Source organism: Coffea arabica, chromosome 3c, assembly GCF_036785885.1.
Source record: "Coffea arabica cultivar ET-39 chromosome 3c, Coffea Arabica ET-39 HiFi, whole genome shotgun sequence".
NCBI classification, from domain to species: domain Eukaryota; kingdom Viridiplantae; phylum Streptophyta; class Magnoliopsida; order Gentianales; family Rubiaceae; genus Coffea; species Coffea arabica.
Window position 1 is genome coordinate 18,410,757 of NC_092314.1, and position 21,692 is coordinate 18,432,448.

General features: G+C 34.8%; 2 long non-coding RNA genes across 5 annotated transcripts; both read right to left on the reverse strand.

Annotated features, from left to right (window-relative positions):
• Positions 1-7,451: 7,451 nt before the first annotated feature.
• LOC113734884 (uncharacterized) lies at positions 7,452-9,025 on the reverse strand. The gene is made up of 2 exons (XR_011841629.1): positions 8,886-9,025; positions 7,452-8,006 (listed from the first exon to the last, which is right to left on the reverse strand). It is a non-coding gene; the product is annotated as an uncharacterized lncRNA (long non-coding RNA).
• A 4,014-nt stretch (positions 9,026-13,039) lies between these two features.
• Positions 13,040-16,206, reverse strand: LOC140037666 (uncharacterized). Of its 4 annotated transcripts, none has more exons than XR_011841633.1 (5): positions 15,822-16,206; positions 15,542-15,672; positions 15,349-15,445; positions 13,695-13,828; positions 13,040-13,518 (listed from the first exon to the last, which is right to left on the reverse strand). It is a non-coding gene; the product is annotated as an uncharacterized lncRNA (long non-coding RNA). The 4 variants fall into 4 exon arrangements; XR_011841632.1 differs by having other exon boundaries at positions 13,040-13,445; positions 13,695-13,887; XR_011841630.1 differs by having other exon boundaries at positions 13,695-13,887.
• Positions 16,207-21,692: the final 5,486 nt, after the last annotated feature.

Genomic DNA, 21,692 nt, shown 5'->3' on the forward strand with positions numbered 1-21,692 from the left:
TTCACTTAGCAAATTCACTTCATATAATTCAAATATAATTCACTTAAAAGAGAACGAGTGCGATAAAGTACACACTCGTCTCGATAATTCCAAAATACTCAATTAATGAGAAACAATTTAAGCACTTAGCAACACTTCATACACTTGACACTCACCAATTCAAAATAAATGAGTAAAGAAAGTCTTTAGTGATTTGCTCCGAGATTCTCCTCAAGACCTTCTTGATCGCCAGAAGAAAAACGACCAATAATCATTCTCATACATTCATAATCCCTTATCAAACAAGGAAGAATGTACACTTGCTTAAAATTAAGACAACGTCTTAAAAGACCTTCACTCTACTGAAATTCAAGATTCAACTCTAAAGAAATCAGAAAATTTCAGCTTTGCACGACAAAACTTAGAAAATCAGATCTCTTGTTTGATACGTCCAAAAATGGAAAAATTTATACCATTGGAAACTAGATTCAAAGTGCTAAAAGTTCCCAGAAGAAACTTTTCCAAGATTCCAAACAGAAAGCATTCATTTTTCAGCTCAAAGTTGCTGATTCATAAAGACAAGATAGAACCAGTCTTGGTTTTCAGTGATGTTTGGAAATTCGGAAAAATTCACAGAAAGTGAATCAGTCTCTGAAATTTGTAACACAATAAGAGTCCCATACAAAGTTTCAAACACAACAAATAGAACTAAATTCGGAGTTTTGAGTAACAAGATATAGCAGTTTGAAGTAGGTTGGTTTTTGTAATCTGATCAGTGAATTTCCAGATTTAAAAAGAAATCTTTGAGGCATCATTTGAGCATCGAAATGGCATTGGAATTACACCAAATTTGGCACACTTGAATATTCCATACATGGACTGCTTCTCTAAAAAAATTTAGGCAAAAACTCACATGGGAAGGCAGTTAACGAAATGACCAAAATTTGTGAAATATTTCAAGGCTAATCTGCCATCCTACTTCTCTTTCTTTTTGAAAAGTTTGGTCCAATGAAATCAGTCCCAATTCACTCCATTTTTTAAACCAAGATTCCAAAAACATTTAATAAGCAATTGACACTAAAATTTTTGAAGTATAACATCTCAAAACAGATTTGACCATTCGGCCAACAAGGAAGAGAAAATTTTTCAGTTTCCAGCTTTGTCACATTTTTTAAATCAAACTATATCTAGCTCTATACAACTCCAAATTGGGAATGGTTTATGGTGTTGGAAACTATATTCAAAATTCTACAATTCATCAGAAGGCATCGTTTTGAAAATCTTTTCACAAGTAGAACAAAATGGAGTTACAAGGTGCAGCTTCCCAGTTTCATTCGAATAAACAGTCAAAACAGAACAGCCGACTTTGCCGACTCGCTACGGTTCATTCAAAATGAACTAGCAGGGAATTTTTATACCGTTGAATGTCTAGTTTTGAATGCTGCTAACGGGACTCAATTTTTACTTTTGTGCAGAGAGTTACGTTTAGACAAAGAAGCACTGTCTGAGTATCCCTGCTAGGCGTTTTCCAGATTTGAAACTTTTCCAAAACTGAAGTTTTGTGCAACCATTCGACACGATTTTTGAAAGGCACTTTGTACACATAATATACAACATATATCCATTAATTTAACAATCAACTAAGCATCAAAATTTCGAAACTAAAACAGAACAACATGACCAGAATTTCGGTCAGCTTCCTTTCGCAATTTCCTCCAACTTTTTCTCCACTTTCTAACCGTAATCAAGCTATATATCACATAAACAACCACAATCAAATAATCAAGCCTCAAGTCAGCTACCTAGAGTCCTCATCAAGACAGCTAGCCTATGATTTAAAGCAGAAATAATTGGTTCCTCAAGTCCGCTAGCCTATGAGTGCAATTAGGGTTTCAAACCCATGAAGATTAACCGTTAAACTTCTTATAATTTGAAAGAGAAACGAGGTGGAATGGTTACCCTTTAAACCCTTGAAGAAAATCAGATTTTCCACCAAAATTTCCTTCAAGAAATTCCACAAGATTGTTTCTTACTCCAAGCTAGAATGAATCTCCAAGAAACTAGAAAGTTGGATGATGATTTGTAGACAAAATGGAAGCTAAAGGAAATGGAGATTTTCTTTTCTTTCTTTCTTGGTTGGTCGGCTGAATGGAGAGGAGAAAGATGAGGGTTTGAGTGTTTAGCTTGTGAGGGAAGAATGAAGGAAAGTTGCTTTAAGTTGGGTGCAAAAAGTCAACTGTGAATAGTTGTCGAAATAGTGTCGTGCACTACCGATTCCTCTCTTGTTTGGTACACTTATGTACTAATCCTCAAATGTAATTTCTCTAACATTAGAATTACTCACACTTACAAGTCTAGTATTAATTCCTCAAGTCTCTAATTAGTCGCGCGATATGATTTTCGAGAAATTTGTGACGCGCGCGCGATAAGGCGAAAATTTAAAAGAAATTCATGCAACTAAAATATAATTAACTAACACTAGGGCAAATAATTATAAAATGACTAAATTGAGAAAAAAAATATCAGTCTTCACAGTTACCTCTGCTATATTAGAATTTTCAGTAGACCAGTCCCAAACACCTCTTTCGTCAAAGGCCACATCTTTACTCACTATCACCTTTTCTGTCAAAAGATTATATAACCTATAAGCTCGGAAAACTTCACTGTAGCCAATAAATACACATTTCTTCGCCTTATCATCAAGTGTTTTCCTTAATTGATCAAGAACAAGGGAATAGATAATACACCCAAAAACTTTGAGATGGCCAACAAAAGGTCTTCTACCATTCCAAACTTCTTCAGGAGTTTTTTCGAGAACACTTCTGAAAGTTCACATGTTCAACAAATAAATTGTACCAAAACTACCACTACTCAAAAAGAGTTTGGCATATTTTTCAGTTTCAACATAGATTTTACCATATTTATAACAGTTCTATTCTTCCTCTTTGTCACTCCATTTGTTGTGAAGTGTACCTAATAGTCAACTGATGCTATATTCCATTTTTCTCAAGAAAATCATCACACACCAAATATTCCTGATCCCTATCAGTTCTCAAAATTTTAATCTAATAGCCACTTTGCTTCTCAACAAAAGTCTTAAAAATTTTAAAAGTGTCATAGGCATCAGATTTTTGTTTCAAAAAATACACCCGGGCTTTTCTACAGAAATCATTAATAAAGGTAATAAAATATCTACAATCACCATTAGAAGAAACTTTCACAGTGCACAAATATGAATGAATAATTTTCATTGGTCTTCTAACCCTTCAGGATTTGCCTGTCTGAAAGACAACCATGTGTTGTTTTTTCAAAACACACATATTACAAACTTTACCAGAATTTCTAATACTAGGCTGCCTACTAATCATTTTTCTATTAGCCAAAAATCTCAAACCGTCAAAACCAATTATTGTCATCTATCAGTACTTAAACAAGAAAAATTGGTAGTACTCAATTTCAGTGAAAATAAGCGATTTGAAGTCATTGACACACTGGCAATCATTTTAATATTTTTTTTTTATTAAAAATGGGGTAAGTACCATTCCTAATACGAATATCATATTTTTTTTCTTAGACAATTGATCCATACTCAACAAATTATGATGCAGCTCATGAACATAGAAAACATCAGAAATAAAATTAGTAGACCCATTTTTTAAACTGATAGGAATTTTTTCTCTGCCAAACACTAGTAAAATAATGTTATTTCCAAATTTAATTTCACCGTCGACAGATTCGTCAATCTCAAAAAATAATTCTTTCTTGCCAGATATATGATTGCTGTAACCCATATTTAAATACCATTTTTTTATCAACCACATCAACAATATTACAAGTTAATAATAAAAATTTAGATTTTTTATTATTATCCCGAACCTGATTGTCAGTAACATTAATCTAAAAATTTCGGTCTATAATTTTTCAAAATCTATATTTAAACTGTCTATGGCTCCATTTTTCACAATTATAACATTAAATTCTCTGTCCAAAATTATTTTAAAAATTATACTGATTAAAATTATTTTCTTTGCCAAAATTACCACCTCTGCCTCTACCATAACCACCTTTAAGATTAAAATTATTACCTCTATCGCGTCCAAGATTTGATGTACCTCCTCTGCCTCTATTATTGTTGCCACGACCACCTTTGATATTTTAGCCACCTCTATTATTGTAGCTTGGATTCATCTGACTGAATTCACTTTGCTCATTTGCTTCATTATTACCTCTCAAATGTAACTGCATTTGTAATACCTTCTCTATTATATCCTTCTCCAGGGTATTTTCCAACTTTTTATTCATTCTTTGCTCATATAGAATTAATGATTCCTGCAATTCTTCAATACTTAAAATTTTCCCAATCTTTATCTCCTGAATCACAGCTACTATATGATTAAAATTCATGGATAGGGTGTTGAGAACTTTCACAATAAATGTTCTGGCAAGAACGTCACATTGATTAAGTGCGATCTCGTTTCTAATATCTGACAAACGAGAAAAATATGATTCAATAGACAAGTTTAAATTTCCTTTTTAACATCATCAAATTATTTTGTTGGATCCTGTTAATCCTTTTGTATGTCTTTTCCAATATATCCCAACTCTCCTTTGCTGAGTCAGCCGTAGTAATTTTTTCAAAAATTGATTCAATATATCAATTAATTTACATGCCTTGAGATGGGTTATCATCTGTTTTGGTCAAAAATTAAATTTCACCTTTGTTTTGAGTTTTTGAATAGAACAAATAATGTTAAAATTAGGGTTTACCATACTCCAATCTACCGTAACTTTGATACCACTCTGATGGACCCAAAATAATAATCAAACATAAATCCACAGGAACCATCACAAAAAATTTGATATACGAGGCAAAGGAAATTTCTTGACTAATCAAACGAGGCTGCGGCTACTGTACAATACAAGAAAAAGGAAACAACGAGGCTACTGATTCTTCAAACTAAAACGGAGGCAACAATACTAATCCCTTATTGGCTCACTTCTATTACTAATATTATGGGCCAAATACAATGTAGCCAACTTTTCTAATTCACAATGCAACTTATTGTACTAACCAATATATTAATGACACATGGCCTCAACTAACATATAACCAAATAAACAAATTACTAAACTTGATTTATATTGTCCGACAAAAACTCTATGTAAATAAAAGAGTTGTAAGTTGATTCCATCACTTAAATGTGTTAGACAACCAAACAGTGAATTTATTGCTTCGTCTTTTATGTCTTAGTTCAATAAGGATGGGCTTCTGCTAAAATTGCAGTCACTTCTCTTTCTATCTTAACTTCTCTCTATTTTTTCACCTCTTCTCAAAAAGCCTTCTTCAGAAGAAAGACCAATCCATGGATTTTGTTTTTTTTTTTTTTTTTTTGTTTTTCTAATAAAGTTTTTCCTAAATTTTCTTCGTAAGAATTTTCCATTTCTCCTAAAAATTTTTAGTGAGAATTTTCGGTTCATCTAAGGATTCCTATGAAGATTTTTGTATTTTTTCATTTTCTAGGGATATCTTATTTCAATTTCAGATTTTCCTTTGAGACCACATGATACTGGTGCAACTTAATCTTTCCCAACATTAGTATCTTGGCAAAAAAAGGGTGCGTAATTCAATTTCAATTGGCCATGAAAGCTGAAAAATGGAAACGTGCAATCACCCTTAAAGAATACGCAACTGACCTTATTAGAAAAGGTAAAAGAAATAAACAATTAATTCATCATTCCTTCAAAATAAAAATCATAAGTATATCATCTCAGGAATACTTTACTACCAAAATTTGTCGGCAAAACAGCACTCGGCTTTAAGGAATAATATGTATTTCGGCAACGAGTAATTGAACTGCACCCTTGTATGTTAGGACACCCTTGTATGTAAGGATTTGCTTGTACGCCTTGTGGTTTGCAAATATTAATTGCACCATAAGAAAAATATCTTGCGATTATTAGACAAAGCGCCCGTCGGCTGCGCCCGAGTTAGGAGCACCTTTGCCGGTGGCAAAAGGGCCGGAAGACGAAGGACTTGGATGCAAACCAATTCGCTTTCTATCACTTGTTCTTTCGATCGATTATTTTAACTGATTATAGATTCTGATTTTGAATAATCAATTTTTGTAATATTCTCGATTACTTTTGTCTTCTGATCATGAATTTTCTCATCACTAAAAAGTTAAAATCCATAATCACCCAAAAAAGTAGTTTTTGCTTATCATTAATTTCTATAATCAGATTTTGTAAAGTCTAAAACAATCAAGAACAGTGCCATAGAAACTCAATTATTCAACTTCAATTTGTAAAGAAAACCGTGACATACAAACTAATGAAAAGGGCAAGTGGTACTTCTTCTTAATTTCTGCATGTTCTATGCTTTAAGTTAAATTGAATTACAAGGGTAATAAATATCCAAAATAAGAAAAAGATGGACATCACTATTTGGATCTCTTCTTCTTCTATAACGAGTAGTTTCTTAGTTTTCAAAGCTACTTTAACTGAACGTAATGGACCATTACTGGAGAAACTAATGAATGAACGTGACCTGTGTACCACTTGGCATAGTAAATCAATTAAAGTGAGATTTTTTTTTCTTTATCTTTTTTATTGGTATGAATATTTTCTGAACTCATTACGAAGCACAGTTTTGGCAGTAAAGATGCTGCCATGCAACCAGATATGCATATTAAAATTCCTTCACCAATAACAAAATACTTGTCCTGAACCAACATAAACAGTTTGCAAACTTGCACACTGAAAACTCAAATGGATGCCAATATACTCAATATTCTTGCATACTTTTCCATTTGCAGGACAAAGTATTTATCAAAGAGAAAAATTTATGCAAATTTAATCCAAATGAAAGGGAATCAGCAAAGTAAATTAGCAAGAAGCCTAAAAGAGGGAGAGTTAATCCTACCTAACTCCAAATTCCCCCGTCATTTAGTCATAATAGTTCTTTAATTTGGTATAACATATAGTTATAAGTATGATAGATAGATAGTCTATGTGATTTGACTGTCATAGCTATTGCTGATAGCATGAATAAGCATCAATGAAACTTTTACAAATTAAAACGGTCTACAAGAGAAAAAAGGAAAAAATAAAAATAAAAAGTAGTACCAAAGTGAATCGTATGGTCAATAAGATGTACCCATGCCGAGATTTCATCCAGTTACCAACGTCAATTGGAATTTATGACCAAACTTCACAAAGTTTAAGTTTGGACCAAAGGAGAAATTTCATATTTTAGATAAAGCTGTCTCCTCTTCTAGGTTCAGAATATAAACCCTAAACTTGATTTATATCACCATTAGGTGTACTTATGACGGACCAAACTACAAGAGCTCTTGGCAAAACACATTTTATCCATTACAGATAGAAAAATGTGAAGGCCAAATATTATCATGAAGAATGATTTAGTAAAATAAGTAGTTTGAGAGCTTATGCATGTGTACGAATTTACTAAATTACAATCAACACATATACAATCTCTTCATATATTTAAATTTTTTACAAACACTTGAAACGTAGGTCTATACGAATTTACCGTTTTTTCATAATTAAATATTTTAAATATAATATGACAGTAAGTTTTTCACACTATCTAATCATCTACATTAAAAGTTTTTCACACTATTGTAAACTTTTTTAAAAACATTCCCAAAACGTCTTATCCATACGTATATTTCCATTGCGTCGGCTCGGTATTATATGAGCTTAGCTGCGGTTGGAGCAGTATCAGTCCAACTTTATTAGTAGGGGTTGATCGGGTCGAGTCCACTTTGATTGGCAACTTTATTTTGGTGGGAGTGGGGGTCGGCAACGGTTATAATAACTACATCGTCTTTTTGGTGGGATGATGCAGCCACTGTAAAACGGTCTGTTGCAAATTGGAGGCCTGTGTAATGGCCCATAACCTATGGGTCCACGGCCTACAGCTTTAGGAGCAGAGTTAGTAGGAGAACTTGTACCAGTTGCCTTGGGAGGACCACCTGGAATGATTCCAATCGTGGCGTCACCACCTGCCAAAATACAAAAAATTACTGCCATAATAAAATGAGATATTAATATCAAAAGGGCAACATCCACGTCAATTTCCTTGTATTCTTTTTTGATAGAAAGGATTATTGAATCTGCATTAATGGTAGAAATACATCAAATCAAATGTGACACAAATACATATAGGTATGAAATTAATAGATACAATAGATTTGAAAAATTAATATAAATAAATATAACATTAATGCTCCAATATATCATGTCTCCCATCCAGATAAATCATTTTAATCCAATAAATTTGTGCATTTTTCTTATAGCAAGAGATATGATTAAATATTAGTTCAACTTCAACGAGAAGTTTAAATTCGATAATAATAAATGGAGAAATTGCAAATGTGAAAAATTAGATCTACAAAATCTCAAGTTTCACAGAAAATGAAAAAAATTGAAAAAAAAAAATCTCATAAGGAAAAAAATCAAGGGGAAAATAAAACTTTCATTAGAAGAAATTGGGGAAGAAGAAACTCTCACTGGGAGATCCTATAAGAGAAGAATATGTCATTAGAAAACTCTAGAAGAGAATTTATTACTATGACAAAAACTAAAATATTAAAGAGTGGACTCCCTTTTATGGGAAAAGACCAAATTTATCTGATCTCTCTTCCGTGAAAAAGGCAGAGGAGATTTTGATAGGAGAAGTTCTAGAGAGAACGAGGAAAATAGTTCAATTTCTTTCTAATCTAATTCCCAAATCAACAACTTTCATGCATCAATGATTTATACTACCATCATCATAGTTTATAGTAAGTGTATCAAATTTAGATGAATGTTTTCGATTAAAGCAAACTCACTGCTGAGCAATTTAAAAAAAAACTGTCAATAAGAAAGAAGTGTATACTTACCGCTGCTGCCAAGCGTCCGTCCAGAGAGAGCGGGTTGGACTAAAATGATGGAAATCATCAAAAGCCAAAAGAAGATGAACATAGGAGAAGCAAAAGTCTTGCTCGTCATTGTTTATTTCTATGTGGCAGTCTCAAAACTTGTACAAGCTCTAGTGTCATATATATGATTGAGATTCGGAGAAAGATTTGAAAGGATAAGGCTACGTGAACCTTACGAAAAAGTCTTGTGTAGCTGCTGTTTTATTTGACCCCATATATCACAAATGAAATTAGACTTGAAAGACTTGCATGGGTCTTCTACTCTTTTCTGTGGCGTCCTTCTGTCGCACCATATTAGACGCCTGTGGACTAGAAGGAATCTGTCCTAATTCCTTATTCTGGAGTCTTGTGCTTGAAAGAGACTTGAGTGAAAATTTTTTAGGTAAGCTCAATTCGTCATGAAATAAAAATTGTTGTCACTTCTCTTATAAACTTTGCAAGTGTCCAGTGTAATCTAAGAGGAGGAGTGAATTAAGTTGTATAAAAACTAGATAAGTTATGGCAGATTTTATCTAATTTTAACTAACCAAATTTATCTAAATGATCACAAACTATGAGTAAGTAGAAAACAATAAAGATGAGGCAAGTATAGCACCTAAATGAGCAATATATTAAAATAAAGTAAACCAAATGAAATGGTACTCTAATGATACCAAGGTACACTTCCAATCTTCTCCAAGATTGAAGTTGATCCATTAAAAAAGTTCTTCAAATTGGCGAAACAATGCCACTTTTACAAATAAATGATTACCTTTACTCGCATTAATCTCTCCTTAATTGAGTCAAAGGTTTTACACTTCCAAGCTAAAATTGAATTGCTCACAATTACAATGAAGAATTTTACAAGCTTTTCAACCTCATAAAAAACTACAAGTGAACAAAAGAGAGTATTTTTTTAGCCAAAATTACTCTAGAGAGCTTATAATTGATGTAGACAAAATTTCTAATAAGTTTAGACTTTATGGTATTTATAGGATCCCAAAAATTGGTCCAAAATGCCCTCTAATAATAAAGCATTTAATGCAGAAAAAACTAGCCGTTGAAACTATCATATTTCTGATCGTTATGCTAGCGTTCGATACAATCGTTCAATCAAGGATGAGAAGCTTTGTTGTGTAGAAGTCCGGATGACCAATGCAAGTTCTCCTTTGTCCAAAAGTCCATCCGACGGATGACCAGAGGATTCCAACTTGGCTTTTGAATTTTCGAATGGTCGATAGGGATGCCAATTGTCCGAGAGATTCATTCAATCAAGATTGATATTTGCTCTTCCATGTTTGGACAGCCGACCCTTGTTTCTTGTGTTCAAAAGTGTGTCCGAAGATGGATGTCGTTCCTTGAAAGGTTGCTTTGTACGTCCAATCCTCCAAGGTGTGTTTGAAGCTGCGTCCAACAGATTGCGACACCGTTCCTTTCTTCTAGCTTTTCTTTTCTTTTTTCCCTAGTGATTGAGCACCTGTTCTATCAGAATTCTCATCGGAAAATATTAGTTCAAATCATCATTTTGACTTGTTAATCATCATAACAAAGGATCGAGGGACAGAAGTCTTCAAAGTTATTGGGGATTTTGTATTCTTAATTTCTTAGTACACATACATTTGGCTATTAGATGTAAACCCATTGGGTTGAAAAAAAGATGTGCTCCATCATCCCGTATTTGTTCATGGTAATTGGGAGTAGTGGGATCATACCGGTGATGGTATTCAGGTATAAGATGTATTAAATATCTTTTACCTATTGTTTTAAACGTTTTATCTACTGTAATTCCTCAGTTGATAAAACTTGGACATTTCACTTAAAAAGACGCTTGGATTCAATTCGCTAGCACAAATTTTGGCCTAATTTCCAAGGATGATATACCTCCAAAATGGATAAATTTAGCGGTCCATTTAGTGAAAAACTCGGACGACCTTCATGACGTTTGTGGATGGCTGACTTTTCTAAATCCAATTCTAGCGCTTACAACTGAATGAAACTTGTGCGGTCCCTGCCAAAATGAAGGTACCAATAATCGATAAAGTGGGGCTGGGATCATTCTATTTTTCATTGGTTACTTAAAAAAAAAAAAAAGAATTGAAGTTTGAAGTTTTGACTAGAGGATGGTTTTCCACTGCTAGTTTTAGGGTTTGAATTTTGAATCTGACACTTGAGTTTGGAAAGGGTATAAGAGAGAGAGAGAGAGAGAGAGAGAGAGAGAGAGAGAGAGAGAGAGAGAGAGAGAGGAGAGGGGGGGGGAGTGGTCCACAAAAACAGAAGATACGTTTTAGATACTTCGGTGGTAATAATCTTTGGCTAATTGGCATTCCTTTGATAAACTCGGTCTAGCCAACAGTCATAGTTGCAAGCTAATGCTACGTTGCATGTTCAAAGTAGCAAGGATTCTTAATTCAGCCCTCCAAGCTCAAAAGTTCTGTAATTTAGGGCCAAAATCAAATTGCATCCATCATCTATTTGCCGACTAGTCAATAAGAGTCTTTATTCTTAAATGCATGTTTGAAAGGATTACAAGGATATTATACAGACACCAAAAAGTAAAGTGATAGGAATTTAAAGGATTACAAGGATACCATCATTATTTGTAGCTAGATGAATTGACCAACAAAACCAAATCCAAAACTAATCAGATTACCTCAGCCGGGATTAGAATCCCCTGCCAACTAATTCTATAACAAAACAAGTCATAGTCCACTAAACTTACTAACTGGATAATGTTTGCGAACTTGCTCCAACATGCTTCTTTGTCCTGAACCGTCTGTTGGCTTTGGGAAAGAAATTACAAGATTGGGGGTGTCAAACTTGAAAAAAAATGATCCTTTGGGAAAATAAATTTACTTTAGTTGTATCTCTATTTGTTTCCTTAAAGTCTACTATCGTTGCATTTCAAACCTTAATCAGAGCTACAACTTGTTAGTATGTGCTATAGCATCTAAAATATGAACAATTTTAGAATTTTATTTACTAATTCATGATGATACTAATATATTCGCAGAGAAACTAACAAAAAAAAAAAAAAATCCATTGTGGTTTCTTTATTTCTTGTTGCTGTACCAGACTCCCCTCGAAGACCGCATTTTGCTAGGCTGGATGCACTGTAAAATTGGAGAAAGAAGCTGTAACTTTGTCTTTGTTGTGATCTATGTTGCTGTTTGAAAAGTTGTGCAAGCTCAAGTGTTATATATATATATATATATATATATATATATATATATATATATATCATTAGGGGTGCATTCCAACCGACTCGAGTTCAAGTAGTGTCACATTTGAAATTGAACTCGATCATTGTTAGTACTATTTGAGGTCAAGCTCAAACTCAAATGATTAAAGATTCTTAAGTTCAAACTCGACTTAAACAAATAGTTTATAAGTTCAAGCTCGATTCAATTGAGTTCGAAGATCCTTCCGAGCCATTTGAACTTGAACTCAATTTTTTAGTGAAAAATTTCACAACTTTTATACTTATAAGTGTAACACACACACACACACACATATTATTTTTAAATTTAAAAAACCTAATTTCTTGAATAAGTTCGTCGAGCACTCGAGTCTCCTTCTCTAAGGCTTGTGCTCAACTCAATTTGACAAAATGAGTTACTCAAACTCGAGTCAAACCATTCATCGAGCTGCTCCCGAGTAGCTCACTTGTAGCTTGAATCTTTAGCAGACTACATATGATTGAGAAAATTGAGGGTTCACTACAACAAAAATGGCCTTTAACGGCATTTAAAAGTGTCAGTATAGATAATCTAACCTGACACTTTATCTATCCTCACACCTAGGGCGAGTGTTGTCCCTTCCAATGTGGGGATAGACTCATGCTATTCAACATGTCAGGAAAACTATGCTATTATAACATCCCATCTGCCAACAACAATCCCTTTTCTTGATAATTGAAAGTGTCAGGATAGGTATTATACAACATTAGATTATCGAATTCTATGCTGACACTTTTAATTGTCAGGAGTTTTTTTTTTTTTTTTTTTTTGAGATAGAAGCAACCTGCAGGTAATGCTCCCTGCTATACATTCCGTCAATCAGAAACCCAAAGGACTTTTAAAATTATCCCAAAGAACAGAATGCATATAAGATAATATGCTATGATGCAAAAATCTAGAAACATCAAACTTTAGCAGTATTGTGATTATAAGAACTGAAAATGCCAACTCCCATAAGCAAGAGGAGATTTGTCATCATGTTTCATACATCAAAAGCAGAATGCAAATGAGACTAAATGATATACAAGCCAACACACAGTGGAAAATCTCAGAATAAATGCAAGCGCACTTTGTTTATAGCAATAACAATTCGCACTCCAGCTGCTTTGGCATGAGCAATGGCCTCTTCTATTTGAGGTCAAATTCCATCATCAGTAGCAACTACAATAACAGCAATGTCTATTACTCTGGCTCCACGAGCTCTCATTGCTCGAAATGCCTATCCAATGCAGAGCGATGTGAAGCCGCAGGCCTCAGACCAGCTGTAGCATGGCTGAGAGCCTTGCCTGTGAGAAGTAAAAGGTCCCTAGGAACAGAGCCACTATCAGCCAGGTACCAGCGGCCATTGGGGTCACAAACGTGGAAATCATAGGAAAGAACTGGTGGATAATTAATCAAAGAAAACAAAGTGTTGAAGCATTACAATTCCAAAAATGATTTGGTTGAAATGTAGAAAAAATGTATAAGCAGTTAAAAAGGAATCCAGGAAATTAGTACATATTGTTGCAACCTACCTACTGATCATAAAAAAAAGTCCAAATATAGGTTACAACACCTGAAGTCCAGGAGCATCTGAGGAAATTAGCGTCAGCAGCCCCTTCTCTACTTCACCATTTCCGCTCAGTTTTCCACCTCCTGTAGATCCTTTTCCATTTAGTGAGTGTGTACTGGAAAAGGTTGCAACAAGCACTGATGAAGAAGTCTCGTTAGCAGGCAATGGGCTATCGTCAAGCAAGTGATTGAAAACACTGCAAGCAGTGATACATTCTAAATACAGATCAGAAAACACTAAAGTTGACCACTAAAAGCAAGCATATATACTCCAAAAAACATGACTTCTATTTTAAGTTCAAAATAGAAGTCATCTCTAAGAAATATTTTCAAGTTTTTGGAGCCTCCAGAGTCCAATGACAAGCTGGATGGTCTAAAGAGCAGGGTCAAGTTCAAGATCATGAGCTTGAACATAAAAGGTGACATGGATTATGTACCAGAGCTGTTTGATGAGCATAGGGATCAAGTTGCAGTTGAACAGATTCTGCGGGTTATTTTTTTTAAAAAAAAAAAAGAAGAGAAAAAAAGAGACGAGAAAAGTTTTACATTGTATAACTTGGTTTTCACATAATTAAAGAGTAGATTGATACTATATAACGACAAAACAAAATTTTCAAAGTAGATACATGATTATCTTGTGTAGTGGTTCAGGAGGTTTTGATTTAACAGCTAAAGTTGATACACTAAAATTTAAACATCTTGGGTTTCAATATTTTCTCTCCATTCCCACTTCTTATATCTCACGCTTCACCTGGAGCCTGATCATCTTACCCCTGCACTCGAAAAACTGAATCGTCAACTAGCTGAGGCTGAGGCTAAGCTTGAGGTACGCAAAAGGCCTCCTCCAGAGGACAAAGGTCTAAGAGTTCTTGGGGAAGGTCTTGTCTTTGATGAATGGAAGGAAATGAGGGAAAGATATCTTGCAAGACAACTGGTCAAAGGAGTTGATTCAATATAAGCTACTATACTTTCTTTCCAGTGATGCAGAATAGAAAACTGGAGTGAAAGTGAAATCACAGGCAGCAGAATCTGGAATTTATGAGTTTAACATGCTATTTCAGGGATTCAATGAAGCATAATAGAGAGAACTATTTTGCTTCCCTTTGATATCAGAATAACTATATGATTCAAGGATTATCTCCTGGCTGAGACTTTTATTCATGCAAAATCAGGACAGAACGTCACCAAAGGCAACCACGACAAGGAGACAAATTAAAGTTTTGGCATTTTGTCTATATACTCTCTCACATGAAAAGATAACTTTTAACTGCTATCCAAATAGCATGATAAACTAGTGCTAATTGTATTATCAATTCAACATCACAGATGCATCAGAAGCAACAATCCCCATGACTCAAGCCTCTCAAATATCATGTAAGACTTATTATTGATAGACCCCTATATTGCCAAAGCCTACCAGTACTTCTTATAGCACTCAACAAACTGAATCAGTTCCCAGTGATTACAAGCATTAAAGTAAATTATACAAGTCTACATACGGGTAGCAAATAAAGCAAGCTATGACTTGTAAAGCCTAATCATTCTACAGCTTTATCAGCAATGATCAACTTAAAACTCTGAAAATTAGCTGAAACTTCAACAAAAATCCTGCACTGAAATAGAATACAAAGCATATAGGGGTGGTGAAGTTGACGTACCTGCTTGAGATTTATGGACTGAAGATAACTATTGAGTACAACAACAGAATACTCAGTTTTTGCAGTCGAAGCAAAATCTTCAAGCCCAAATCCACACCTATTAATTATCCAGCATAATCTAAAATTAGTACCAAGCATTTCTACATTGACAGTCTAAATCAATACGTTCCCAAAAATAATTAAAAAACACTACATAGATATTTATATCCCGCCGTAGCTTAACTCACAAACCCACTCTTGATACAAGCTCTTGTAACTTTTGATTAATTCATCAATTTCTTTCTCATGTTTTTGCTCAATATTGGCCAGGGCTTCCCTTAGATCCTGCATTATTTAGTAAGGAAAAGGCCCAAAAAGTTAACTTTTTTTTTTGTAGGAAACCACCAACTAAATTTTACATATAGAAAAATTGCAGAGTATAATCTGTTCATCGACGACATCGATATCTGCGAGCTTGTGGCCAGATTCCTTACCGGAATTGCCTAATTCTTTTGCTAAGAAATAATTTCTAGAGAATCTGAACTTGTCCTCTTCGATGGGGCGACTGGACGGCAGAGATAGGGAGCAGAGGAGAGGAAATTGGCCGAGAGAGAAGGAGGGCAAAAATTGGTATCTCAGATTCAGGCAGGCAACCAAGAAAAATCAATTTAGGGCAAAAATTTATCATGTAATTACATATCTTCAATGGGAAAACATGGGTAGTTTGATTGCAGAGAGATTCACTAGAAAAAACTCTTCGGGGAAAGCAAAATTTTGGCCAAGAGTTTTGACAGATAGTTTGCCGAGAGAGAGAGAGAGAGAGAGAGAGAGAGAGAGAGAGTTTGTGAGAGAGATAAGAGAAGCAAAATTTCAGCAGGCAAAATGAGGTTTTGAAATTTCACTAAGTGTTTTGGCAAAGCAATCTTCCGCCAAAATCAAACGACGCCATTTTGTGTTTTAATTTTTTTTTGGTGCATCTCACATTTTTTCAAGTGTCATGATAGGTAGTCTAAAGATACATTATTATTCTTATTTCAGATAAAATAAAATAAAAAAGAGTATAAATTATTGATTGATAACAAGTGTAATGATAGAAGTGCTATAATGACAGAAACCATCAAGTGTCCTCGTATGTATGTCAGGAAAGGCCATTTTTGTTGTAGTGGTTTGTGATTCTATCCGGACAAAGACTTAAAAGGATAAGGCTACGTAAACCGTATGAAAAGGTCTTTTGTAGCTGCTGTTTTATTGACCCCATATATCATAAATTAAATTATACTTGAAAGACTTGCATGGTCATCCACTCTTTTCTGTGGCGTCCTTTTGTCACACCGTATTAGTTGCTTGTAGACTGAAGGAATCTGTCCTAATTCCTCATTCTGGAGTCTTGTGCTTGAAAGAGAGTTATGTGAAAGCTTTTGAGGTTAGCTCAAATCGTCATGAAACAAAAATTGGAATGTCACTTCTCTTATGAAGTTATTGGGGATTTTGTATTCTTAATTTTCTTAGTACACATATATATTTGGCTATTAGATGTAAAAGCATGGGGTTAAAAAGAAGGAAAAGAAAAAGGCTCCATCAGCCCATTTGTGTTCATGATAAATTGGCAGATGTGCTGATGTGGGATCATATTGATGATGGATTTAAGGTGTAAGATCTATTAAATATCTTCAGCCGATTGTTTTAGAAGTATTGTCTGCTGTAATTCCGCAGTTGATAAAACTTGGACATTTCACCTAGAAAGACGCCTGGATTGGATTCACTAGCTCAGATTTCGGCCTAATTTCCAAAGATGATACACCTCCAAAATGGATAAATTAAGCGGTCCATTTAGTGAAAGACTCAGACGACTTTCATGGCGTTCGCGGATGGCTGACTTTTCTAAATCCGAATCTAGCGCTTTCAACTGAATGAAACTTGTGCGGTCCATGCTAAAATGAAGGTACCAATAATTGCTGAAGTGGGCTGGGATTATTCTATTTATCATTGGTTACAAGAAAAACAAAATAAAAATTGAAGTTTGAAGTTTCAACTAAAGGACGGCTGTCCACTTCTCACTATAAGATATAGAGTTCGAATTTTGGGTGTGACAGTTGGGTGGAGATGGAAGACTATGGGGAGGGGTGGGAAGTAAAAAAAAAAAAAAAAGAGAGGGAGAGTTTTGTCAATCGATAATATCTGCACTACTCCAACTCTAACCTATTTAAGAAAGAAACCAACAGGATCAAAAGGAGTTAAAGGAAGTGGTTGGCACTTTTACACAAAAAGAGGATCAATTTCTACATTACTCAGATTCTAACCAATCTAGGGACCAACTGGACGAAGAGAGGTTAGAGGGACTGATTCTCACATGTAGACAAAAGATGTGCACTGCAGCACTTAGGGGCGAAGCTATGTTAAATTGTGGGTGGGCAATTGCCCCCCTTCAATTTTATAAAATACCCTAAGAGTTGGGTAATATTTCGTCTAAATTCCAATAATTGCCCTCCTCCTGAAATAAAAGAATTTGGGAGTAAATATGTAAAAAATCTTTACTTGCATTTAATGGATGCGAGAATTAAGTGGTTTACTTTCAATATTATACTAGGAAGGTAATCCGAAATCATTAACTCATGTGATCGTGTAACTTACTTCTAGGAGAAAATCAAGGAATAATTAAGAGACCAAAAAGCAATGTCTTCTGAATTATAATTCCTAATTCGGATCCAAACCAAAGACTTCTCCTAGAAAATCAACAAACAAGCCTTTCAAGATACATCATTATTATTCTTCTTTTTAGGCCTTTCATTTTATTAGTTGATTTAAAAATGAATAAGTTGTACTTTAATTACTAGTAATTTATTATATTCAATTAATTAACACATGCATTTTTTTTTATAATATGCTTTTACGAGTTAATTTGCATAACAATTTATTCTTTTGAAAATATGAGTACTCACCAAAGACAATTGTAAATATTATTTATTAATGCCAAAATTGAAGATTACTTGAAAAAATTGTTTAGAATAACACTATAGTATTTTTTTTATGTAATGTGTGTGAATTAAAAAGGTGAAATGTTGAGACTCTAGAAATTAGAGATCTTGACTCGTAATCTCCCTGTCCCCACTTGACTTTTTAAATCTCACTTCTCTCATGCTAGAAAAAATTTTTTAAAAAAATGGTTAAAAAATATATTTATTACATGAGTAAAATTATTTATGTGTAGAAATATTTTAGCACACAAATTTTGCTCTCCCTAGGCCAGGGTCCTAGTTTCGCCACTAGCTACTGCGCTGGCTTTTAATTTACTGTAGATGCAGAAATTTGAACCCCTAACATGCAACCAGACTGCACTTTAAGTTTTACCTAGTGGCCAGCTACCCTAAGGTGAGTTGGTTCTTCTTTTTTTTTTTTTTTTTTTTCTTGATACGATAGATTATCCTGCACTAAGGGAGAGGGAGAGGACCTGAAGAGATCCCAAGGTAACTCAAGGAGGAGTGAACCACTACCGGATTAGATTGGTGCACTACACACTCACCTGAATATTTTTGAATAGAGCCACTTTAATGTGGTAAATTGGTGGAAGGCAAGGTTCGTTGAGGCGAGTTGGTTCACAAAAACAGAAGAAACATTTTATATACTTTGGTGACAATCTTTGCCTGACCCTTTGATAAACATGGTCTTGCCAAAAGTCATATTTGCAAGCTAATGCTACGTTGCCCGTCCAAAGTAGCAAGAATTCTTAATTCAGCCCTCCAAGCTCCAAAGTTCTGTAATTTAGGGTCATAATCAAATTGCAACCATTATCCATTTGCTGACTAGTCGATTGGAGTCTTTATTCTTGAATGCATGTTTGAAACGATTACAAGGATATTACACAGACATCAAAAAGTAAAGTGACAGGTATTTAAGTCATGAATATGCCATCATTTTTTGTATCTTGATGATCAATTGACCAACAAAACCAAATCCAAAACTAATTAGATTAGAACCCCCTGCCTATTAATTCTGTAACAAAACAAGTCATAGCCCACGAAATTTACTAACTAGATAATGTTTGTGAACTGTTTCCAACATGCTTCTTCGTTCTCAACTATCTGTTGGCTTTGGGAACCCCTCTAGACGTTTTTCACGGACACTGACGCAAGGAAATTACAGGGTTGGGGGTGTCAAACTTTAAAAAAATGATCCTTTGGAGAAATTAATTTATTCTAGTTATATCTCTATTTGTTTCCTTAAAATCCTTGGGAAGGAGAGGTGGGTTGGGTGATACGAGGGAAGGGAGTGTAAGTGAGAAGTTTAGGATTTGAGCCCTCCCATTTAAAACAATAAAAAAAGCCACTATCGTTGCATTTTAAACCTTTAATCAGCATTACAACTTGGTAGTATGTGCCATATCGTCTAGAATATGTACAATATTAGAATTCTGTTTCTTAATTCATGATAATGCATAAATATATTCGTAGAGAAACTAACAAAAAACTAATCTATTGTGGTTTCATTATTCCTCGTTCCTATACCAGACTTCCCTCGAAGACCGCATTTTGCAGAGGTGGATGCACTGTAAAATTGGAAAAAGAAGCTGTAAAATTGTCTTCTTTGTGATCTATGTGGCTGTCTAAAACCTTGTACAAGCTCTAGTGTTATATATTTAATTAGAGGTGCACTCGAACTGACTCAAGTTCAATTAGTGTCATGCTTGAGATTGAACTCGATCATTGTTAGTGTTATTTGAATTCAAACTCAAACTCGATCGAGTAATGAATTTTAAACTCAAACTCGACTTGAGCAAGTTGTATAAGAATTCAAACTCGATTGATTGAGTTCGAAGATCCTTGGGAGCCACTCGAGCTTGAACTTGATTTTTTAGTGGTGAATTTCACAACTTTCATACTTATAAGTGTAATTTCACACACACACACACACACGCATATATAATAAGCTAGTCGAGCACTGGAGCCTCCTTCTCAAAGGTTTGTGCTCAACTCGATTTGACAAAACGAGCTACTCGAGTTTGAGTTGAGCCATTGGCCGTACTGCTCCGAGCAACTTGAATCTCTAGCAACCTACCTATGATTGAGACAAATTGAGGGATTGTGATTCTATGGGGACAAAAACTTAAAAGGATAAGGCTACGTGAACCGTATGAAAAAGTCTTTTGTAGCTGCTGTTTTATGGGCCCCCATATATCATAAATTAAATTAGACTTGTAAGACTTGCATGGGTCACCTACTCTTTTCTGTGGCGTCCTTTTGTCACACCATAGTAGACGCTTGTAGACTGAAGGAATCTGTCCTAATTTCTTTTTCTGGAGTCTTGTGCTTGAAAGAGAGTTAACTGAAAGCTTTTGACGTTAGCTCAAATCGTCATGAAACAAAAATTGTAATGTCACTTCTCTTATGAAGTTATTGGGGATTTTGTATTCTTAATTTCTTAGTTCACATATATTTGGCTATTAGATGTAAAAGCATGGGGTTGAGGGTGAAAAAAAAAAGAGCTCCATCAGCCCGTTTGTGTTCATGATAATTGGGAGATTTGGGATCAAATTGGTGATGGCATTGAGGTATAAGATCTATTAAATAACTTCGACCGATTGTTTTAGAAGTATTATCTGCTGTAATACCTCAGTTGATAAAACTTGGACATTTCACCTAGAAAGACGCACGGATGCAATTCACTGGCTAGATTTCAGCTTAATTTCCAAAGATGATACACCGTCTAAATGGATAAATTAAGCGGTCCATTTAGTGAAAGGCTCCGACGACTTTCATGGTGTTCGCGGATGGCTAACTTTTCTAAATCCGAATTTGGCACTTTCAACTGAGTGAAACTTGTGAGGCGTCTACTAAAATGAAGGTACCAATAATTGCTAAAGTGGGGCTGGAATCATTCTATTTTTCATTGGTTACTTGGGTCTGACAGTTGAGATTGGAAAGGAAAGGAGAGAGAGAGAGAGAGAGAGAGAGAGAGAGAGAGAGAGAGAGAGAGAGAGAGAGAGAGAGAGAGAGAGAGAGATGTGGGGGACGGCGATATTTTGGTGGTAGTCTTTGGCTAATTGGTATTCCTATGATAAACTCGGTCTGGCCAAAAGTCATTGTTGCAAGCTAATGCTACAGTGGCGCCCAAAGCAGCAAGAACTCCCAATTAAGTCCTACAAGCTCAAAAATTCTGTAATTTGGGGCCATAATCAAATTGCATCCATCATCTATTTGCTGACTAGTCAATAAGAGTCTTTATTCTTGAATGCATGTTTGAAAGGAGTACAGGGATATTATACAGATATTAAACCTATGTTTTCAGAATCGGACCGGATATCGACTCGGCCGAGATCAGGGGTCAGGGGTCAATGGGTTCGACCGGGGGTCGATAGGGGTCGAACCGGA